Here is an 8,711-nt window from a genome sequence, read left to right as displayed (position 1 = left end):
CATACTTTCGCCCATCTGTGGGTTATTTCCGCAGCTATGCATGGTAGAATAAGAGTATGCTGCTGCTTTGCGTCCGTTCCATTGCACTTCTTCGTGACTATAGACAGACAGACGCTTGTAACAGCATGGAGTTTAGAAGACGAGAGAGAGAGAGAGAGAGAGAGAGAGAGAGAGAGAGAGAGAGAGGATGAAGGCAGACAATAGAACTTGGCTTACTCCCTCAGGCTAAGAGATTTGAGATAGAGAAAAAAGAAAAAAGAAAAAAAAAAAAGAAAGCTCTCGTCGGACAAAGATGTATAATTGTAGGACGACGTGTGAATACCTCATCACCAGAGAGGGAGGGAGAGGAGGGGGGAGAGGGAAGGGGAAGGCGAGGGGAAGGGAAGAGAATGCCGAGTGTGAGGGTGGGGGAGGAGCAAAAGGGAGGGGAAATGCAAAGTGGGGGAGAAGGAGTAGAGGGGAGAGGGGAGGGGAAGAGGGTTGCAGAGTTGGGAGTGGATTGGGGAAGGGTGGTTGGGGAAAGTGCAGTGTGGGGAGTGAGGGTAGGGGAGAGGAAGGGAGGGGGAAGGATGGTGGATGAAAATTCAGAGTGTGGGGAATGGGTATGGAGGAGGAGGAGAGGAAGGGAGAATGGGGAGGGAGGAATGCAAAGTCTTGTTTTGGGGGAAGAAGGGAAGGAGATAGGTTAGTGGAGGAAATGGAGATGGTGGGGAGTGGGATGTGGGAAAGGAGAGGGGGGGGGGAACGAGAAGGGGAGAGAGGAAATGCAATGAAGAGGAGGGGTTGAGGAAGGAGTACAAAGGAAAGCAAACAGCAACAGACCTTAGGGTCCTTTCGAGGCTGTTTGTTACAGAGTAGACTATGACCACGAGATCTAACTCTACATGCTGAAGGATAAGGACAGTAAAGCAAGAAGGAGAGGGAGGAAAGGTTGGGGGAAATGCAGAGTGGGGTGGGGAAGGGGTGAATGATAGTAAGGGTAAGGAAGATGGGGAGAAATGCAGTGTGGGGAGTGGGGCTGAGAGGTAAGGTGGAGGGGGGCAGGAGTGGGGGAAATGTTGAGGTAAAGAGGGAGAGTAAGGGAAGGAAGTGCAGAGAGAGAGAGAGAGAGAGAGAGAGAGAGGATTAACTGTGTGGGGGATAAAAGATCTCCCTTGGATAAGCTGCTTCATACATGACGGGGATTAGAATAGAGAAGCTTAACTCGAGGGGAAAAAAAGAAAAGAAAAGAGAGAAAGTGTTTTAATTTTTTCTCTGCTATTGGATGTCCATGATGTGGGCGTTATAATCCCTCAGGCACGATTATTTATTTTTTACTGGTTTTCTCTTTAACGTGACCCAACATTGCCATCTCAGTATCTTGAAGTTGAGTTGTAACAGTAGAATAACATGATTAGAATATTATGCTATTCGAGAAATAGTGCAATGAAAAGGATATAGAGCCATAGATTTGTCATATTATCACTGAGCCACGTGAAATGAGCTTCAGAAGGACGAAAATCTGGGCCAAGTTAATGTGAAAGAACTATAATGTAGTCTGTCGTCTTGAATGATCACCACGGTTGGTACTGAATCCAGGTCATGAGGATTGGTAGTGACACGCCGTCGAGTGGAACCCAGGTCAGGAGGACTGGTAAAAAGCACACTGTATTTGATCACATCCAGGTCAAGAGAATTAGAAGCAGCACACGTAACAGATTCAAAGAACCTCACTCGTGGTAAAGAAGCTTTGGACGGGTTTTTAACAAGCAGCCAAAGCCCCGGGAAGGAAGAGTGGAGCTAATTTTATACCGATGTTGCGTGTCTGGGAAGCGGACGTGTAAGCTTGGTTTCTGACGTCCACCGCAAGTATTTGTTCTGAGAAGGGAAGAAAAATTATATTGACTCATTGGAAAAGGTGTGTGTGTGTGTGTGTGTGTGTGTGTGTGTGTGTGTGTGTGTGTGTGTGTGTGTGTGTGTGTACAAACACCCACATTCAGCCAGTAATTACGTTACCATTTCTTTGTTTTGCAAGTAACTGTGTGCGTCGGGGAGAAGGGGGATGTAGGCCAGGGCAGGTGAGTGGCAGGTGAGAGGATGCACCTGTGTCTGAAGGTCGTATTCTGGTCGGTTTAGATTTTCTTGCAATTCTTCCCTACCGATTTCTTTTAAGTTTTGGAGTTTATTAATCTCTAATTGCCTGTAAATATTTGTTCTGTATGGGCGTAGACTGCTTGAATAGTACATAAGGATATATTAAAAGGTGCTTAGGAAGGACGAGAGAGAGAGAGAGAGAGAGAGAGAGAGAGAGAGAGAGACAGGGTGGGAGGGGCGACGGGGGATAAGAGAGGAGAGTCAGGCAAGTGGCAGAGAGGAGTGACAAATGACAGGGTTGGAGGGGAGTAGGAATTACGACCTCTGACAGGGGTTGACAGGGGACGAGATGAGGAGTGACAGTAGTCTTGGCTTGGCTCTGTCTCTAGCACCCTCTGTCACTTTTTCTCTGGTTGTCTTCTGTCTCATTCTGTCACTTGCCCTCTCTCTCCCTTCTGTCTCACCCTCTCTCGTCCTTTTCTCCTTTGCCTTATCCAGTCCTCCCTCTCCCTTCCTCACCCTGCCTCATTCACCCTGTCTTACACTGGCTTCCCTTATCCTTCCTCTGCCTCCCACACTCTTCCATACCCTGCCGTTTGTATCTTTTGCACCCACCCTCTTATCCCTCTTATCATAATTTTCTTTCACCTAAGTTTTTACCATCACGAAGAAAATAATGTTCTTGGTGTGTGTGTGTGTGTGTGTGTGTGTGTGTGTGTGTGTGTGTGTGTGTGTTAGCAGCGTCATGGAAAAACTATTGGATGGAATTACACCAAATTTGAAATAGTTATTGAAGTTCACCACATGAGAAAGTGATTACATTTTGATCGAAAAAAGTTAGCGATCAAAGGCTCTCTGTCTGTCTGTCTGTCTCTCTCTCTCTCTCTCTCTCTCTCTCACACACACACACACACACACACACACACACACACACACACACACACACACACACACACACACACACACACACACACACACACACACACACACACACACAATATAATCGGGTCCAAAGGCGCTTATAAGAGATCTGGGATGAGCTGAGAAATGATAAGAGATGATAAGACCTAATAGAAGACGAAAAGGTGACAAAGACGAAACGAAACGACTAAGAGACGAAAAGACACGAAAGTTAAAAGCCTTGCACTGGATGACGCTCTAAATTCTTCTTTATTTATGTATTGGAAAAGTCAGTGGGATTTATTTAGCTAAGATTTCCTTATGTTTATCAGGTCTTACGAATAGCCCAGCTTAACACAAAATAACTAAACCCAGCCCAACCTAACTCAGCTTCGTTAATCCATGTCTAACCAACTATCACGTAACCAAACTAACCTCACCCAAACAAAACCCAGCCAAACCCAATCCGGCTGAGTCAACCCCTTACCCTCCTCTCCCCTATCCCCCGCATCCCCACCCATATTCCTACCGCTACCCCTTTATTCATACCTCAATCCCTACCCCTTACACCCACTCCTCCCTATACCCCCTACCCCCTACACCCACGCCTCCCTACATCCCCTACCCCCTACACCCACGCCGTCCTACACCCACGCAGTCCTACACCCACGCCTCCCTACACCTCCTACCCCCTACACCCACGCCTTTCTACACCCACGCCTTTCTACACCCACGCCTCTCTACATCCCCTACCCCCTACACCCACGCCTCCCTACATCCGCAACCCCTACACCCACGCCTCCCTACACCCCCTCCCCCTCTCCCCCTCATTTCATCTCCTCCCCTGGGTGGGCTGTGACCTAACCCGACTACACTCATTAGGTGTAATTGGTTTCATTACGAATAGCCCAACCAAACTTCATCCAACTTGGTCTGACCTGATCTAGTATGAATAAATCTCATTTTGACCCAACTTAACCTTGTATGACCTAACTTTGCCTGATCTGACCTAATCCAGCCCAGTCACTTCAAGCTGACCTAACCCAACATATCCAGCCCATTAATCGAAACTGAGCCTCCAGAGTAACCCAACCAGACCTATCCTAGACCGTCCTGTTTTTAGCCAGCCCAACCACTTCTAACAAAATTCAAACCACCCTAACCCAACCCAGATCTGCCTCAGCCAAACTTGCTTAACTCAACCCAACCCAACCCAACTCAGCCCAACCCAACCCAACCCAACCCAACCAAACTCAGCCCAACCTATTCTAAACCAATTCAAACAAACCTAACCCAACCCAAATCAACTCCCTCTCTAGGTTACCCCTTCCCCCACCCCCTCCCCCCTTCCCCCCGCGTGACCTAACCCCGCTCCGTTCTCATTAGGTTTAATTGGCCTCATTTACGAATAACCTGGATAATGAAGCAATTAGCGGCCCGGTTATTTTTCCAGTTGATGCGTTTGTCATTTTTCAGGGCGACAGATATTTTTTCTTGCTGATATATACCGGGAGTTTTGTATTGTCTCTCGCACTCAGTAAATATGGTGTTGTGGGGGGAGAGGGAGGGGAGGGGAGAAAGGGGAGGGGAGGGGAAGGGGAGACAGCAGGACATGTAAAGGGAGGGGAGGGGAAAGGGAGAGAGCAGGGCATGTAAAGGGAGGGGAGGGGAAGGGGAGAGACCAGGGAGTGTAACGGGAGAGGGGGAAGGGAAGGGAAGAGAACAGGGAGTGTAAGGGAAGGGGAGGGGGACGGGAAGGGTAGAAGGGGATGGCGTGTGGTGATGGTTGTGTGTGGGGGAGGGGAGGATGAAAGGTGCGTGTGTGTGTGTGTGTGTGTGTGTGTGTGTGTGTGTGTGTGTGTGTGTGTGTGTGTGTGTGTGTGTGTGTGTGTGTGTGTGTGTGTGCGCGTGTGTGTGTGTGTGTGTGAGGAGAAGGATGAGGAGGAGGAAAGGTGGAGAGAAAATTTCTTAACACATCTTACATAGCAAATTAATCTGCTCATTCCACCTTAGTATCCACTTCTGTCATTAATCAAAACTATGCCGATACTAAGACTGTTGGGAAAAACGATATATCCAAGAGATAGTTAAGATGTAGTGGGTAAAATAAATCACTAAGGAACAGGTGTTAGGGGATAGAGAGTTATGCCCCCCCCACCTCCTCAGGTAGTGAATTTCTGGCAACATGGGGAGCGTTTGAGGCCGAGTTGCATATGTTCAGTGAACTAATGGAATTTGTCTTACCAGAGCTGGGTATCCGAGAGAGAGAGAGAGAGAGAGAGAGAGAGACGAATGAAATGCGAAATGGTTAGGCTAATTCCAGAAACGTAAGAGATTTTGGAACATAAGAGATGAGAAGAATGGTTGGATAGAGAGAGAGAGAGAGAGAGAGAGAGAGAGAGAGAGGGGGGAAAACAGGTGAGGTTTAAAAGTGAACTAATCCTGATTCAGTTTATGTTCACCTAAAGCTGTGTGTCTGAGAGAGAGAGAGAGAGAGAGAGAGAGAGAGAGAGAGAGAGAGTTAATAATAATAATAATAATAATAATAATAATAATAATAACAACAACAACAAAACAACAACAACAACAACAACAACAACAATAATAATAATAATAATAATAATAATAATAATAATGATAATAATAATAAAACAGACTGCCCTAAAAATTACAGCATATATAGGCTATCTACGGGTCCATCTGTCTATCTATCGATATATCTGTATCTAACTATCTGTCTATGTATGCAGAAGAGAGAGAGAGAGAGAGAGAGAGAGAGAGAGAGAGAGAGAGAGAGAGAGAGAGGTAGGGGAGAGGGGAAAAGAGGTGAGATTTAAAAGTGAACTAATCCTATTTCAATTTATTTTCACCTAAAGCTGGGTGTCTATTCCGAGAGAGAGAGAGAGAGAGAGAGAGAGAGAGAGAGAGAGAGAGAGAGAACTGTACTCTGTTCATTTTTACGTGACAAAATTGCCATCTCCTCATCGTCATTGATGAAGTAAAACAAGAGATTAACACTGAAGCATATTTGTAGTCACGAAGAAGTGCTGTGGAATGGATCTAAGGCAGTAGTATCGTCTTATTCAGCCACTGTGCTATGGAAAATAAGGAACAAAAGGACGAAAATCTTGGCCAAGTTAATGTGAACGAACTACAGAAGGGTTAGGAGATAAAAGATGAGGGGAATGGTGAGGGGAAGGAAAGGGAGAGGGGAGGAAAGTGAAGGGAAATTGGATTGTGAGGGCAAAATGGAAATTGAATGGGAAAGGAGGTGAGAGTTAGGGAAGGGTGGGATTGAGAAGTAAAGTAAGAGGTAAGGAGAGAGGAGAGAACGGAGGGAAGAGAGAAAGGAGAGAGGAAAAGAAAGAGAAGAGAGAAAAGAGTGGAGGAGGAGGAGGACAAGAGGAGGAATTCAGTATGGGAAGATGGGGTGAAAAGAGAAGAAAAAAGAGGGAGGGGAGAGAGGGGAAAATGAGAGAGGAAAGAAATGAGGAAGATTGTGAGGGCAGAGTGAACATAAAGGGAAAAGAGGTGGAATTTAAGTGGAAAGAGAGAGAGAGAGAGAGAGAGAGAGAGAGAGAGAGAGAGAGAGAGAGAGAGAGCCCACCTACCTATATATTCCAAAAAATCCAGCATCCATCCATTGAAAGTTGTTCACCAAACTGGCCAGCAAACTAACAACGGTACTTCAGCATCAACAAACAATAAACGATTCGTATAAATCAACTAATTGGGCACAGAAACGCCAAATATATTTCGCCATTGGCCCGTTTCTATAAATTTGCCAACGGGGTAGAAATAAAGCGAGTCATGTTGGTAGTTTTAGCTTGTTCATTGTACCTGGTTTGTTTTCACGTGACAGAACTGGGCTAGTCTTGAAATCTGTCTTTCTATATGTATCTTTCTTCTCTCTCTACCCTGTCTTTGCATTCTCGTAATTCTCTATCCCTTTACTCACTTCTTCCATCCCCTCCCTCTCTCTTCTTTCTTTGCCTCTCACGGTTTCTCTGTCCACACTTTTCTTTCTTTGCTCGTTTCCTTTTACTTCTTTCTTTCTCCTTCCCCTCTCCTCATTCCTGTCTTTCTTCTCATTCTCTCTCCTCTCTCTGCGAGCCCCTTTCTCTTTTCTCTTTTCTTTCCTCTCTATTTCTCATCTTTCCTTAACGTTTTCTTTCTCTCGGTTCACCATTTTCCAGCTCCCGAAATTGTAACTTTATATCCATTTTCTCTTCCCTCAATTTCATCTTATATTCTTGCCTGTTTTAGATTTCCCTCCTTTTCTTCCATCTCTTGCTGTTTCAGCTTTCTTTTCTCCACTTTCTCTCCTTCCTTTTTCTCTCTTTTCCATCTTCCTTCTGTCGTCCCCCTCTTCCATCCTTCTCCTCCTCCAGTCTTTCCTCTTCCATTCTTCACTCTGTCCACGCTTATATCTTCCATTCCATTAAAATTTTCATTCCAGTTTTTCAGTGCTTCTTAGTGGTCCTTCTTACTTTTCCTGCCGGATTTGTGGGGGGAATTGGTGGTTGAGGGGGAGGGGGTGGGGGAGTCATTCTACTTTTGCAGTTTTTTATTGTTGACTTATGGGATAGTTATTTTGCTGTAGTTTTAATCCATTATTGTTACAAACAGCCTCGGAGGGACCAATAAGCCTGTTTTGTTGGCATTGCACTTCACCTTTTTCCTTCCCCTCCCCCTACACTCCTCAGAATCCTGCCTTTCTCCAACCCTTGCCCCTTGACAGACCCAACCCCTCTCCGTTTCTCTTCAGTTCTCCCCCATCTCCAAACCTCTCTCTCCCCTCTCCCCCAACTGCGCTCCCCCTCCTGTATCAAATATCCCTTCCCCTCGACTATCTCCAAACCTCGCTTCCCATCACCAAACCCTCCTCTCAACCCCCCCCTCCCCCTGTCTTCACACCTTTCCCCCTTCTTCAGATTCCCCACCTCCTTCGTCTTAAAACTCCATCTTCCTCTCTGCACCCACTCACCACCACATCCCTCTGAAAATCCCCACCCGTCTCCCACTTCCCCCTTCAACATCGCAGTTCCCCCTTGTACTTCTTCTCCCCCTCCTTTACCACCATCCTTCTTCCCTCCCTTTCTCCCTCACAACCCTCTCCTTCCCCCTCCATCATTCCCCTCCAACTTCCCCATCCCCTCCTCCCTCCTTCCCTCCATCATTCCCCTCTCTCCCTCCCTCCCTCCAACCCCCCTTCTCCAGCCGTCATCTGGCAGGAGGGCCCGCCTGAGCGCTCCCAGTAATAGTCTCCAATCACATGGAAAGCTTCACCTACAGTATTTTCCACCTCAAGTAAATCTGGGGAGGAGGAGAAGTGGAGGAGGGATGGAGAAAAGAGAGGGAGAGGACGAGGAAGGATGGAGAGGAGAGGGATGGAGAACAGGTAGGATGGAGGAGAGGAGGAAGGAAGGAAGGAAGGAATATGGAAGGCTTCAGCTAGAGTATTTTTCACCTCAAGTAAATCTGGGGAAGGAGGAGAGATGTAGGAGGAGGAATGGAGGGAAGGTGGAAGGAAGAGGAGAGGATAGACAAGGGAGCGGTTGGCAGAGGAAGAAAGAAAAGAGGAGAGGGGAGAGAGGTAAGGAGAGGAGAAGAGGAAGAGGGAAGGAAGGAAAGGAAAGGAAGGGGGGGGGGAGAAGAGGAAGGAAGAAAGAAAGGAAGGGAAGGAGGGAGGAAGGAGGGAAGAAAGGAACCTGGAAGCCTTCAGGTAGAGTATTTTC

Source organism: Coenobita brevimanus, chromosome 62 (assembly GCF_032717465.1).
Source record: "Coenobita brevimanus isolate Jiangsu-jjx chromosome 62, ASM3271746v2, whole genome shotgun sequence".
Taxonomy (NCBI): domain Eukaryota; kingdom Metazoa; phylum Arthropoda; class Malacostraca; order Decapoda; family Coenobitidae; genus Coenobita; species Coenobita brevimanus.
Note: the sequence above shows the minus strand (reverse complement) of the source record.